This window comes from Drosophila montana, unplaced genomic scaffold (genome assembly GCF_035044405.1).
Source record: "Drosophila montana isolate Dmon_TW-CO22-7 unplaced genomic scaffold, ASM3504440v1 contig_3257_1, whole genome shotgun sequence".
Lineage (NCBI taxonomy): Eukaryota > Metazoa > Arthropoda > Insecta > Diptera > Drosophilidae > Drosophila > Drosophila montana.
The window spans coordinates 805193-818467 of record NW_026998140.1 but is presented as its reverse complement, the minus strand read 5'-3'; positions in this window follow the sequence as shown (position 1 = coordinate 818467).

Sequence of the window (13275 nt, the reverse complement as noted above, 5' to 3'; positions counted from 1 at the left end):
ATTATTGTGTGCGTGTGCGTGTGTGCGTGAGTGTGTAAGTATGTGTGTGTGTGTCCACAATTAAAAAGGTGTAAAAAATACAGGGGACAAAAATGTATTCTATGTCGCACAGATTGAATCATAAATGCGCCTCATCATTGATCAAGCTCGACTTATGTTCACATCATGATCACACATATACTATATATATAAAACAAAAATGAAGAGCTAGGTTTCAAGTGCCGAAGCTTGAATACCCTTACCAGACATAAAACATAAAACCAGGACAAACATATCATATAATAGTTCGTTGTTGATAATTACCTAAGAATATATAGGAAACATAAGAAGACACGTAATACTTCAATTTGATGAGGTTATCTTTGAAAAAGAAGAAGAATATTTATAAGATATCTGAAATGAAAAAGTTGTTATTGAAATATCGATATCAGTGCAAACAAGTTATCGAGTTGGTTCTCATAGAAATATTGTCTAAGATTAAAATAGAAATAAAAAATGGTCTGGGTTTTGTTCAGCTCTAGGTTCTTTATTCTATGAGCTGTAAATCTCAAGAAGCGAAGAAATATGTTGAAGAAAAAGGAGATTTAATTCAATCCATTTAAATATGTAACAAGATCCCAAAAACTATGTTTAGACTATTGTAAAAATTCTTTTCTTTATCAAAACTAAAAGTAAAATAGCTGAGTATTTAGTATGGTTTATTTTCTATAACATTTTATCTGCCTAAATGCGTTACACACTTTGCAAACAAATCAAAATACCCGTAAACTATAGAGTATATGAAAAAACTTGAGCTGAAAACTGGAGCAATTTTCACGCTAACCAGCTGAAACACACACACAAAGCTAAATAAACGTCATTTTGCCCACAGGGCTAACGACAAAAGAAGACGAAAAAAACAACAACTGTGAACAACTCCTCATATGAGACCCATAATACCCATAAGACCCATAAGACCCATAAACCCCATGAAACACAAGACGTGCACTAAACAACGTCATCATCAGCGCAGTTGTTGTCGTTGTTGTTGTTGTTGTCGCCTGAGATTTGTACTTGAAAATGAGTTGGCCGAAAGACAAGTCTTGGCTCTGGCTATGGTCTCTGCTGATGAGCAAACATATATATTCATATAATATATATATATGAGCGTTGATTACAATAGGAAATAATCCCACAAATTGCTTTAATATTCACTGCAAATCAAATGAAGTTGTGCCGCAAGCATCACAATGCCTCCCTCCTCAAACTAAAGCGACACACAAAGTCGCAAAGTTTCTCGTTTTGTCTCAGACTCGGACTCACCTCCCCCCCTCTCCCCCCTTCAAACTCAGAGCGTTTAACCTTGGACCATAAAACTCTGCAGACAACAACAACAATCGAGTAATATGTAATCATCGCATTGAATCTTAACTCGTAACCCTACCTCCCCCCTCCCCTCCCGCCCGCGACATGTGTGTGAAATTTAAGATTTTGACTGTGTTTGTCTCTCTCTCTCTCTCTATTTTATTTGTATTTTATTCGCATTTCTGATACGAATATTGTCGGCCTCTCCTCTAATTGTGCCGCATTTAGCATGGGTATATTGTCTGCTTGTCGCATGATATATGGACGCACACACACACACACACACACACACAGACACACGGATACAGGTGCTCAGCTCTGTACTTGGCGTACAATTTATGTGCCCGGAATACGCGCTTTGTGCTTTACATTTGGCTTTTTGCCGGGCTCTCCATTGTCGGGCTACCAAAGTGGGCTAGTTTGTGGGCAATTTTTGAAGAATTTGCCCACATTATGTGCATTATGTGGGCTGTTTTGTGTTGCGGCCAAAATGGTGCCCAGACATGACAGTAGCTCATTTGAGCGGCCGTTAAGTAGGTGCATAAAATATCTATGGCCTAAGATGGGACTTGGATGAGCTCAAATTGAATGCCCACATATATAAATTGATGTTAGTTATGTGGCCTGATAATAATATGTTATTTATAATACAAGATGCTCATCAAGCGATGATCGAAGAAGTTTGACGATCCGTACTCGACAAAGACCCCTTATATGTCTTTTGGTACGACCTAACTTGAGTATGCTCCATGTATCTGGTCATCACAATGAGACAGAATGGAATCCGAGCAGAAAAAATGTTTGTTCTTTGCCCTTCGTTTGGCTTTAACTGGAATCCCTTTCCTTAATTAATCGTGGAACCATGCTTGGTGTAATATTTATTCATAAACTTATTACTGGTGAAGTCGACTGTTGACTAGCCAATTAAATTTCTTTATCCCTACTAGACTTACACGTAATTTTACACCTTTATCGCTTCAATTGCGTTCTCTGTGATGATTATAATCAAGCATTACAGAGTATTCTCGTTGTATAAAGTCTTCTATTTGAAGATATGAGGTATAAAAACCCATGTGAGGAGTGAGTGCAGAAATAAATGCTTTGTCTCAAAGTTTTCAAGAAACTTTACACTTGGAATATCTCAAGTACATAAAGCAAGATTCTACAAAATATTCCGTCTGAGCTGCTGGCGATAAGAACTATCGATGGGCATTTAAAAATCAAATTCCGACTATCAATTGTGATATAAAAAATCAAATTCTAAATGTTGACGAGTCCAAAATGCCATACATATCCAACCTGGGACTTCATTTAGCCAAGTTATGGCCATTTATTATTTGTGTATAATGTTCAAATTCGTATAACTCGAGTAAACTAAGCCCGATTTTAAAATTATATATATTTTTGGACGCGTAAGCCTCAATAACATGCTAATTCAACATTTTCACCAAATGTGCCATTAGTGTTTAGATAAATTTAAGCGAAAATGAGGTGGATTTAAAAATCTTTAAGTTCTGATTCCAATATTCCAATCTATGCATTCGATTTGCACAAGTGTCAAGATCGCACTTTATTTATATGAGTAATAGTTAAGTAAAGTTATTTAAAGAACCCATTAGATCTCGAAAGATAAGCTTAATATAAAGCTTTGAAGGTAAACTTTATGCAAATGAAGAAACATCCCTAAAATATCAAAATATGTTAGGAAGACTCTTTTCATATGTATTTTATTTCAAACGGAATTTTAGCTTATTATGATATTTAGTTATTTATGATATATTATTAGAAATTTTATAAGGTTAAGTTTAATCAACGTTTAAAAGAGTTAAAGTTAATATAAACGAATTCTCCAATACATAAATTATATGGCAAGGCTTTTAACGCCGAAGTGTATGCAATTAGAAGCCGTAAGCACTGCAAGGCCTCAGAACTGACTGGAGATTGACAAGATCGAGTTTTGCTTTGGCGACCGGAAGGAAAAGCCATTTCAGCCATGCGCGACGAATGCCGCTAATGCTTTTAGGCAATTTACCAACACTGAAAACAGTTGAAAACCGAATGGCGAACACTGAAAACATGTGTGCAAAGCCGTCAACTGTAATTGCCGGGGCAGCGCTAATTGAGCTCCCAGTCGGGGCCAATTATTCTGCAATGTGCACATAAGCATGGCAACGTGAGAAAGGCGGGCGACAGGCGGCGGGCGGGGCGTGGCATTCAAGAGACAAGAGGGTGCGACACAAACAACTTGTCAGCAAGTGCGCAGCAGCATTAGCCCAGAGATCGGTTCAATTCGGTTCGCATCGCATCGCATCGCATCGCATGGTATCGGGATATGTGTGAGGAGGAGTCAAAGCACTTGGCGCTGGCTGCCAACATCCGCGGACGCGGCTGGCGGCTTGCGGCTGGCAACTGGAGCACTTTCACTTTGGGCCAAGTGGCAAGCAACGATTGGAATTTGCGCATTGATTGTTAGCCATACCCTGTAGCCAAGGCAGCAAGGGTATGCTTCAAATGGCAGCTGAGATATAAATCGATTGGTTACAAAAAGTTGTGGAACAAAAACCAATTCTTTTGTAAACTCAACCTATCTTGATGATTTTTTTGAATATCTCAGCCAAATAATGTCCGATTTTGGAATTTTATACCATTTTCGACTCGTAAGAATCAGTACTATCGATTGGCATCAAAATAAAAATCTAAAATTTTACCCAAATTGGCCAAAATGGCAAGGGGTTACATCACGTTTTTTCGCAAAATCGGGGTCGGTTCGAAAATCAAAACTTTTTTGATGCTTTTTTTTCAATATCTTGGCTAAATAGCGTCTGATTTTGAAATGTTATACCTTTTCGAATTTGTACGGATCCCTACTATAAATCGGCATTTAAACAAATTAAAAATCGATTGGTTACAAAAAGTTGTGGACCAAAAACCAATTCGTTTGTAAACTCAACTTATCTTGATGATTTTTTTGAATATCTCAGCCAAATATTGTCCGATTTTTGAATTTTATACCATTTTCGACTCATAAGAATCAGTACTGTCGATTGGCATCAAAAAAATAAAAATCTAAAATTTTACCCAAATTGGCCAAAATGGCAAGGGGTTACATCACGTTTTTTCGCAAAATCGGGGTCGGTTCGAAAATCAAAACTTTTTTGATGCTTTTTTTTCAATATCTTGGCTAAATAGCGTCTGATTTTGAAATGTTATACCTTTTCGAATTTGTACGGATCCCTACTATAAATCGGCATTTAAACAAATTAAAAATCGATTGGTTACAAAAAGTTGTGGACCAAAAACCAATTCGTTTGTAAACTCAACCTATCTTGATGATTTTTTGGAATATCTCAGCCAAATAATGTCCGATTTTGGAATTTTATACCATTTTCGACTCGTAAGAATCAGTACTATCGATTGGCATCAAAAAAATAAAATCTAAATTTACCCAAATTGCCAAAATGGCAAGGGGTTACATCACGTTTTTTCGCAAAATCGGGGTCGGTTCGAAAATCAAAACTTTTTTGATGCTTTTTTTCAATATCTTGGTAAAAGCGTCTGATTTTGAAATGTTATACCTTTTCGATCACGTTTTTTCTGCAAAATCGGGGTCGGTCTCGAAAATCAAAACAACTTTTTTGATGCTTTTTTTTCGAATATCTTGGGTAAATAGCGTCTGATTTTGAAATGTTATACCTTTTCGAATTTGTACGAATCCCTACTATAAATCGGCATTTTAACAAATTAAAAATCGATTGGTTACAAAAAGTTGTGGACCAAAAACCAATTCGTTTGTAAACTCAACCTATCTTGATGATTTTTTTGAATATCTCAGCGAAATAATGTCCGATTTTGGAATTTTATACCATTTTCGACTCGTAAGAATCAGTACTGTCGATTGGCATCAAAAAAATAAAAATCTAAAATTTTACCCAAATTGGCCAAAATGGCAAGGGGTTACATCACGTTTTTTCGCAAAATCGGGGTCGGTTCGAAAATCAAAACTTTTTTGATGCTTTTTTTTCAATATCTTGGCTAAATAGCGTCTGATTTTGAAATGTTATACCTTTTCGAATTTGTACGGATCCCTACTATAAATCGGCATTTAACAAATTAAAAATCGATTGGTTACAAAAAGTTGTGGACCAAACACCAATTCGTTTGAAACTCAACCTATCCAAATTGGCCAAAATGGCAAGGGGTTACACACGTTTTTTGCAAAATCGGGGTCGGTTCGAAAATCAAAACTTTTTTGATGCTTTTTTTTCAATATCTTGGCTAAAAGCGTCTGATTTGAAATGTTATACCTTTTCGAATTTTACGATCCCTACATAAACGCATTAAAAAATTAAAATCATTATAAAAAGTTGTGGACCAAAAACCAATTCGTTTGTAACTCAACCTATCTTGATGATTTTTTGGAATATCTCAGCCAAATAATGTCCGATTTTGGAATTTTATACCATTTTCGACTCGTAAGAATCAGTACTATCGATTGGCATCAAAAAAATAAAAATCTAAAATTTTACTCAAATTGGCCAAAATGGCAACATCACGTTTTTTTGCAAAATCGGGGTCGGTTCGAAAATCAAAACTTTTTTGATGCTTTTTTTTCAATATCTTGGGTAAATAGCGTCTGATTTTGAAATGTTATACCTTTTCGAATTTGTACGAATCCCTACTATAAATCGGCATTTAAACAAGTTAAAAATCGATTGGTTACAAAAAGTTTTGGACCAAAAACCATTTCGTTTGTAAACTCAACCTATCTTGATGATTTTTTGGAATATCTCAGCCAAATAATGTATGAATTAGAATCAGAAAGTATCTCAGTTGTTGTATTAAATAATAATGTCTCTGGCAGATTTTGTAATGGAATCTTTGCAGCTAATACAATTCTTATGTTTTCGAGCCTAGTATAGGGTATCTGCCAGTCGCTAAAAAAAAAAAAACTTAATCTGATGTTCGCTGCGCACGTGGCCTAAACAGTAGCCGCATGTTCGCTGCTGCTGCTGCTGCTGCTGCTGCTGTTGCAGTTGCTGTCGCCAACGTCTGCTGTCGGGGGCGTAAGGCAAAAGAGGGGGCTGAGGAAGGGGAGGTCGGGCAACACAATTGGCTGCAGCGGCCTGCAATATAATTAGGCCTGCAGCGAGAGGCATTCGGACATGCGACGTTTGTTGAATGTGTTTTTTATTTCGGTTTCTTTTTCGTTTCTGTTTTTTTTTTTTCAAATGTTTTTTGTCTGTTTTCGGGATGTGCGCAATATTTTATGCTTATGACCAGGCAAAAAGGGGGAGACAGAAGAAAAAACGTTAGCCATGTTACAGTTAGGTTTTGGCCATTGTTCGACGCCCGCAGCCAGTTAACTAGGCGCAGGCAGGCACAGGCACGGGCACGGGTGCGGGTACGGGTACGGGCACAGGTTGCGGAGGCTCCTTCAGATTCATATAGTATGTTATGTGGGGAGCATATGCGCCCGATGCCGTTTATAAAGTTTTGCCGTGCAGAGCCACCAAAATGGCCAAGACAACTTTCTTCTTCCTCTCTCAGGTGCAAACTGGTTTACTTATGATGTGAATGTTGATACGGTTTCTTTTCAATTTTGTATTTCTTTTTATTTTTTTTTTATACTATTTGCTGCTTCTATTTTGTTATGTTTTTTTTTTGTACCCCCTTTAACTGGCGACAAAACTGGCCGGGTAGCTCGGGCTATCGCTTTCAACTAGAACAAGCTTAACTGGCTTCCCCGGCTATTGAAATAATTGTATCACCTGGCTCCGCACTAACTAAACCGAACCGAACTGAAACTGAACTCAAGCTGAAGCTGAAGCTAAAGCTGAATTATGTGGTAATAAATTTATATCAAATGAGTTGCTTCCAACACACACACACACACACACACACACACTGGCAGACAGAAGTGCGAGGCTCAATGAAGAAATAAAATTTTAATTAATTGCATCAGCGTTTAGGCAATCAAATGGAGCAGCTTTTTTTCCGCAGATGAAGTCGTGAAATGCACTTTTTTTTTGTTTTTTTTTTTGTTTTTGTTAGCTTAAAGTGTTTTGCTCAATTAAATATTTGAATAGATTCGGCTTGTTTTCTGCACTTGACTCGTTTCATACTCGTAAATACTTTCAAATTTCGCTGGGCAACATTCACTCGAACGAGTGGGTGCCCAGACGGATGTCCATGCCATGGATATGTGTGTCCAGCAAAATGATTTGTTTTCCATTTTGGGCAACTCTTAAATAAATGGGCGTGCATACTTAGAAATTGTTTTAAATTTACAACTTCAAACAAGGTTGCGTATTTTGAGAAAATGCAACTTGACTTGCTCTCAAATTTTACGTATACGTTATATTTTTATGCTAAGCAGGCAGTATGCAAAAATCCAACAGCAATTTCTGGGAATTTATAAAACACAAAAACATTAATTAAATTACTTTTGAATAAATAAAAAAGTTCTATAACTAACACTTATATATATATATATATACATATATATTTTAATGCTAAGAAAGAGTTGTAGAAACATCTTTTAAATATAATATATATATAATAAGAATATTATGATAGAAATACGAAAATTATCCAAATATATTGTCTTAGGCACAGAAACATTCATATGATTTTAAGATTTAACTTAAAAATATTTAAATTCATAAGAATTACAAATAGCTAGACAAGGTTGCAAAATATTTTACACATGTTAAAACTTTAAAACAACACTTAAAGTTATTTGTGAAGAGTGACTATAAATCTGATTTCATAATAATAATTCATTAATATTAATTATATTTAATTCAGTAAATAGTTATTTTCTTTCATTTAATAGTTTGTTTCTTTTTGAGTGCTTGATATATGGAATCTCGGCCTGAAGCTGACATGTTTCTTTTAGCTCAAGACTTGAACAGCTTTTGCACACAAAGTCTAACATAATAGAGATTTAGTAATTCACGTTGATTTTAATATAGAATAAATGTCAGATATTTGCAGTCGCGCATATTAATAATCGCCTTCCAGCGGCCGGCTTTAAGTATTTGCCGCCCACAGGGCCCGCGTGGACGGTAGCTCGTATATCATTTGGCCAGAAAGCGCTGCAGCTGCGGCTCAATAAAAATCCGTCAGAGACCCGAAGACTCTCAGTCTTGTCTTGGCCTGATTGTCATTTACAAATGAGCGCTCTAAACAGAGGGACATTAAAATGCGCAGCACACAAACAACAAATAAATAAAGAAAACACAAGAAAAATTGCTCAACAAATAGTCGATAGGGTTGTGGGTAGCTGGTCAGCCACGGGGACGGGAGGCAGGGGCAGGGGCAGGGGCAGGGGCGGGGGGGATTGCAACTAAACCAATTTTGCACCTATGAAATGCGCTGAAAAATTTCAATTATTTAAGCCGCTGAAACCGTTGCAGGCCACAGGCCACAGGCGCACATGCAACATGCCACAGACATTTGTTTGGCCAAAAGCTGAGCCTGGACGTCTCGTAGTCTGATCGTCCGATCGTCTGATCGTCTGGCCGGGTGCATGTGTGCCGCTAGTTATATAAATCTAAAGGCTTTAAGTAAGAAATAAAACGTCGAAAACTATAACAAACAACAGGATGCAGCAGCCTGCAGCGGCACCTGGGAAAGCACTTGCCACAGCCGAGGAGGCTGCGGCTGCAACTGCAACTGCGGCAAATATTGTGCTCGATACAGTTTTCGACATTCATTCATTTGGCGAACAACGACCGAGCTGCCAACTGTGGGCGAGGGGAAGGGGGAGGGGGACGGGGACGGGTAGGCAAAAGGCTGCTTGCCACAAAATGCGGCACCAGCTTGTGTGTTAGTTTTTGTTGTTGTCGGTTTCGTTTTGGCTAAAAATTGAAACAATTTCCGATGTCACTCTCACTTTTTATTTCACTGACGACCGTCCAGGCCATATAGTCGTGGCCAGCTACACACACACACACACACACACACACAGAGAGACAGCGCTGCAGATACAGATACTTTGTGTGGCAGGCAGTCGTCGGACAGCCAATCTAGACAACGAGATATGTAACGCAGACGACAAACGCGGCAAGACGTGATTTGGGAGATGTGTTTGCGACTGTGGCAGCAACTGTTGCTGCAACTGCAACTGCAACAACAGCAACAGTTGCTGCTGCTGCTGCTACACTTGTTGTGTCCAGTGCGAGGAAAAAGTGGTACAGATTGCTCCATTGCAGCATCATCAGCTGCAAACGCATCCAAGCTGCGACTTTGTTGCAAGTTTCTTGTTGCTGCTGCTGCTGTTGCTCTTGTTGATGTGCGGCATTTACTGCTGCATTTCTTTTAAACAGCTTTTAATCTGCAATCATTCACAGTTGAATTTTAACATTTCATATTTTAGAAAAAACCAGAGGTTTCCAAAAAGCTAAAGTGAAATATTTCTGTATAGATTATAGGAAAACCCGCAGTCTAAGATTGGTTAATTTCTCATCTTTTCCGATAAAAAAAAAGAGAAGTATTAATAAAGTTGAATATTCTTAATCTACAAGTATTATACGTCCAGCTGTTACCTATTACCAGCTCTTATAATATTTGTGTTATGCTTAGAAAACCATGTCTCAAAATCGATACTTACCGATATTATAAAAATGAGGGAAATCAAAAAAATGTGATATACTTATTCTGCGAATAGTATAGTATAGTATAAGATAGTGTAATATAGTATAGTATAGTATAGTATAGTATAGTATAGTATAGTATAATATAATATAGTATAGTATAGTATAGGATAGGATAGTATAGGATAGTAAGGGATAGGATAGGATAGGATAGGATCGGATAGGATAGGATAGTATAGTGTAGTATAGTATAGATCGACTGTCGCGATGCTGATCAAGAATATATTCATATATGCTTCAAAGTATCAGAGATGATCCTTCCAAATGTACAACATATTTGGACCAAAGGTTGAACCCATTTTCAATGTGTTCAATGTGATGAAAGAATGAGCCTTAAATATTGCTTCCAATTGCAACAATGGATATTCCGATATATATATAACTTAATTGAATTTAATTTATTTCAATTACTATTTAAAGTATTTAATTTAATAGTTCCTTTTTATGTTTTAGTTTCCTGTTCATGTCTTAAATCATGAATTATGAATTCCCTTTTCTTAGCTAAAGTAGATATAATATATTTTTGATATATTATCAACTAATCTAAATTGTTATACTTTTTCTTAATTTAATTAAAATGATTTTCTTTGATTAGTTTAAAGTTCAACTTGCTTACGTGAATGATTTTCAATGGGAACTCCAAAATAAATGTCTCGTATTATTTTCATTACCTGCCTCAACTTGCGCTTGACTTCATATATGAGTGTGCTGTCCGGGTGTGTGTGTGCTGGGTGTGTGTGTGTGTGTGTGCGTGTGTGCATTTGTGGCTTTGCGTGTTTGTTTGTTGTTGTGTTCCGCCGTTTGTTGTGACGATTTTGGTATCAGGTTGCCCCTCGTTAGAGTTCGAGATAGATGCGAGACGAGAGAGTGAATGAGCTGAGTGTGTGTGTGTGCGTGTGTGTGTTGGTCCTGCCAGCCAACGTTTGTCGCCGCATTTCTTGTCAGTTGTTGTTGTTGTTGCTGTTGCTGTTGCTGTTGCATTTTGCTTTGGCACTGATGCAACAAGGTTTAATTTTCCATTTCAATGCGCGGCGGCTGCGCTTTGGATTTTTACTCTCGTTTTTCATTGTGCCGGTTCGCTTCAGCTACATTTTTAGCCATAGTTTTAGCTTTAGTTTTAGCCACAGCTTAGCTAGTTATAGCCTGCGTTAACTGTAAGCGCGTTGCGGTTGATTATGCTCTGCTCCTCCGCGGACCACAAGCGTAACCGAAGCCACTCGCTGATTATGTGGATGACAGCGATGACAATGATGATATTGATAATGATAATGATAATAATGATGATAATGATAATGATGATAATGATGATGATGATTATTATGCTGTTGCTGGTGCTGGTGCCGGCTGGCGTTATAATTATGCAGCTGCAGGCTAATGACCAAGTCGAAAGTGCGCTCAAACAAGCTGATTGACTACCAGACACCCTGTAATGAGAATAAATAACAGGATGTAAAGTCTATACATATGCCAAAATTGAACAAGTGTGCTTTTGGGCGTAAATGCGCGACTAAGAGATACGCTGTAAACAGCTAAGCGCAAATTTTCGATAGATTCTAAACATACAAACTTCTTCACAGGAAGTCTTTCTTGAATATCTTTCGCTTGTATTATCCGATAGATATGAAATTGTGTACATACATACCAATAAATATGCTGTGCATGCTAAGCGAATATGATACATTTGGTGTCTCCAGTGTTTGTTAATCGATAATTATCGATTTCTTGCACAATACCTTAAATATGCTCTGCATGATAAAAGAATTTGCCACATTTGGTGTCTCCACATTTTAATATATTGGAGAGTGGCAAAAAATCTAGAGCTAGATCGATAAATATCGGTTTAAAGAATATAAGTTTATCGAAATACTGAATAATCTTGCCAAACTTAACATCTTTAGTAATGTTTGTGATGAAAGGTTTCGGACAGACAAACATATGTCTAGATTGTTAGTGCGTGTCCAGAATATATTAACACTTTGAAGGCTTATAGATGCCTTCTTCTGCCCGTCTTATACATATGAGAAAGCTTTTTTATACGACTTTTCAGATCACAATGTTTCTCCCAGCTGTGGAAATATTCAAAAGCTCCAACAAAATATAGCTCGCTTTTATTGTAAAGCAAAGGCATACCAAATTTGCTAGCACTGTCCAAGCTGCAACTGAAATCCTCCTCTTAGCCCGCCCAATTATTGCAGGGTATACATAATCATAAGGCTGCTGCTGCTGCTGTTGCTGTTGCTGCCTGTGGAGCATGGCATTTTGTGGGGGCTACTCTTAAGCTGGCTCTGCGATGATGATGATGGGTCCCGGTGTGATCCATTTTGAGCATGACCAAGCTAATCTCTTGGCCCGAGTATTGTCAACAGCTTTGTGGGGGCTGATTGTGCCCGAGCTCAACTTGAGCTATGGCCAGGCCTTCCAAGATAGGCAACATTGTCGTCTGTCGACATCTTCCACTGGACATTTTCCAATCTGGAGCGTTGCAGTTGCTGTTGTTGTCGCATTTGTTGTTGTTGTTGTTGTTGTTGCTGTTATGTGTCGCTGTCTGTTTGTCTGCCTGACTGCGTTTTTCGCGGTTTTACAACTTTGATTTCACTTTTCTTTGCAACATGCGACTTTGCTGCTGCTGCTGCTGTTGTTGTTGTTGTTGTTGTACCTTCACTGGCCGTTTTTTGAACTGTTTGCTTCATTGCTCTCGTTGTCGTCGTCGTCGCCGCTGTCGGTCCGCTTAAACTTTGTTACTCTTTAATTGGTTTTTTTTTTTGCTGCCCGCTCCCCATCATCATCTTCTTTAGGCATCCGTTTTTTTTTTTTCTTTTAATGATGATGCAGTGGCCGAGCGTTGGCCATAATTGTCAACCACTTTTGCACGTTAGCCACAAATTATAAACACATGGATATGCAATTCCATTTGAAGGAGTTTCTTGCAAGTGTTCGCTTGCTGCTGTGCAAATTGAAAATTGTAGGGAAATTGTGTGCAAAATGCGCCCAGTTAATGGTTTGTCTTATTTAGAGCTGGTTTCTGTTTGAGTCCTGATAATAACTTTACACAATACATTAATAGTTAACTATTACTATTATCAGCTATAACTATATACTATTAACTATATACTATTAACACAGAGGGAAAGTTTAGATAACGGAAGGAAACGTCTTCAGCCATATATAAAAAATATAAATAGATCTAGTCATGTTCATCTGCGTGATCCTATTGCTCTCGGATACTCGGATATATACCTAAAGACTTCGCATTTTAAAAATCTATATTCCAACC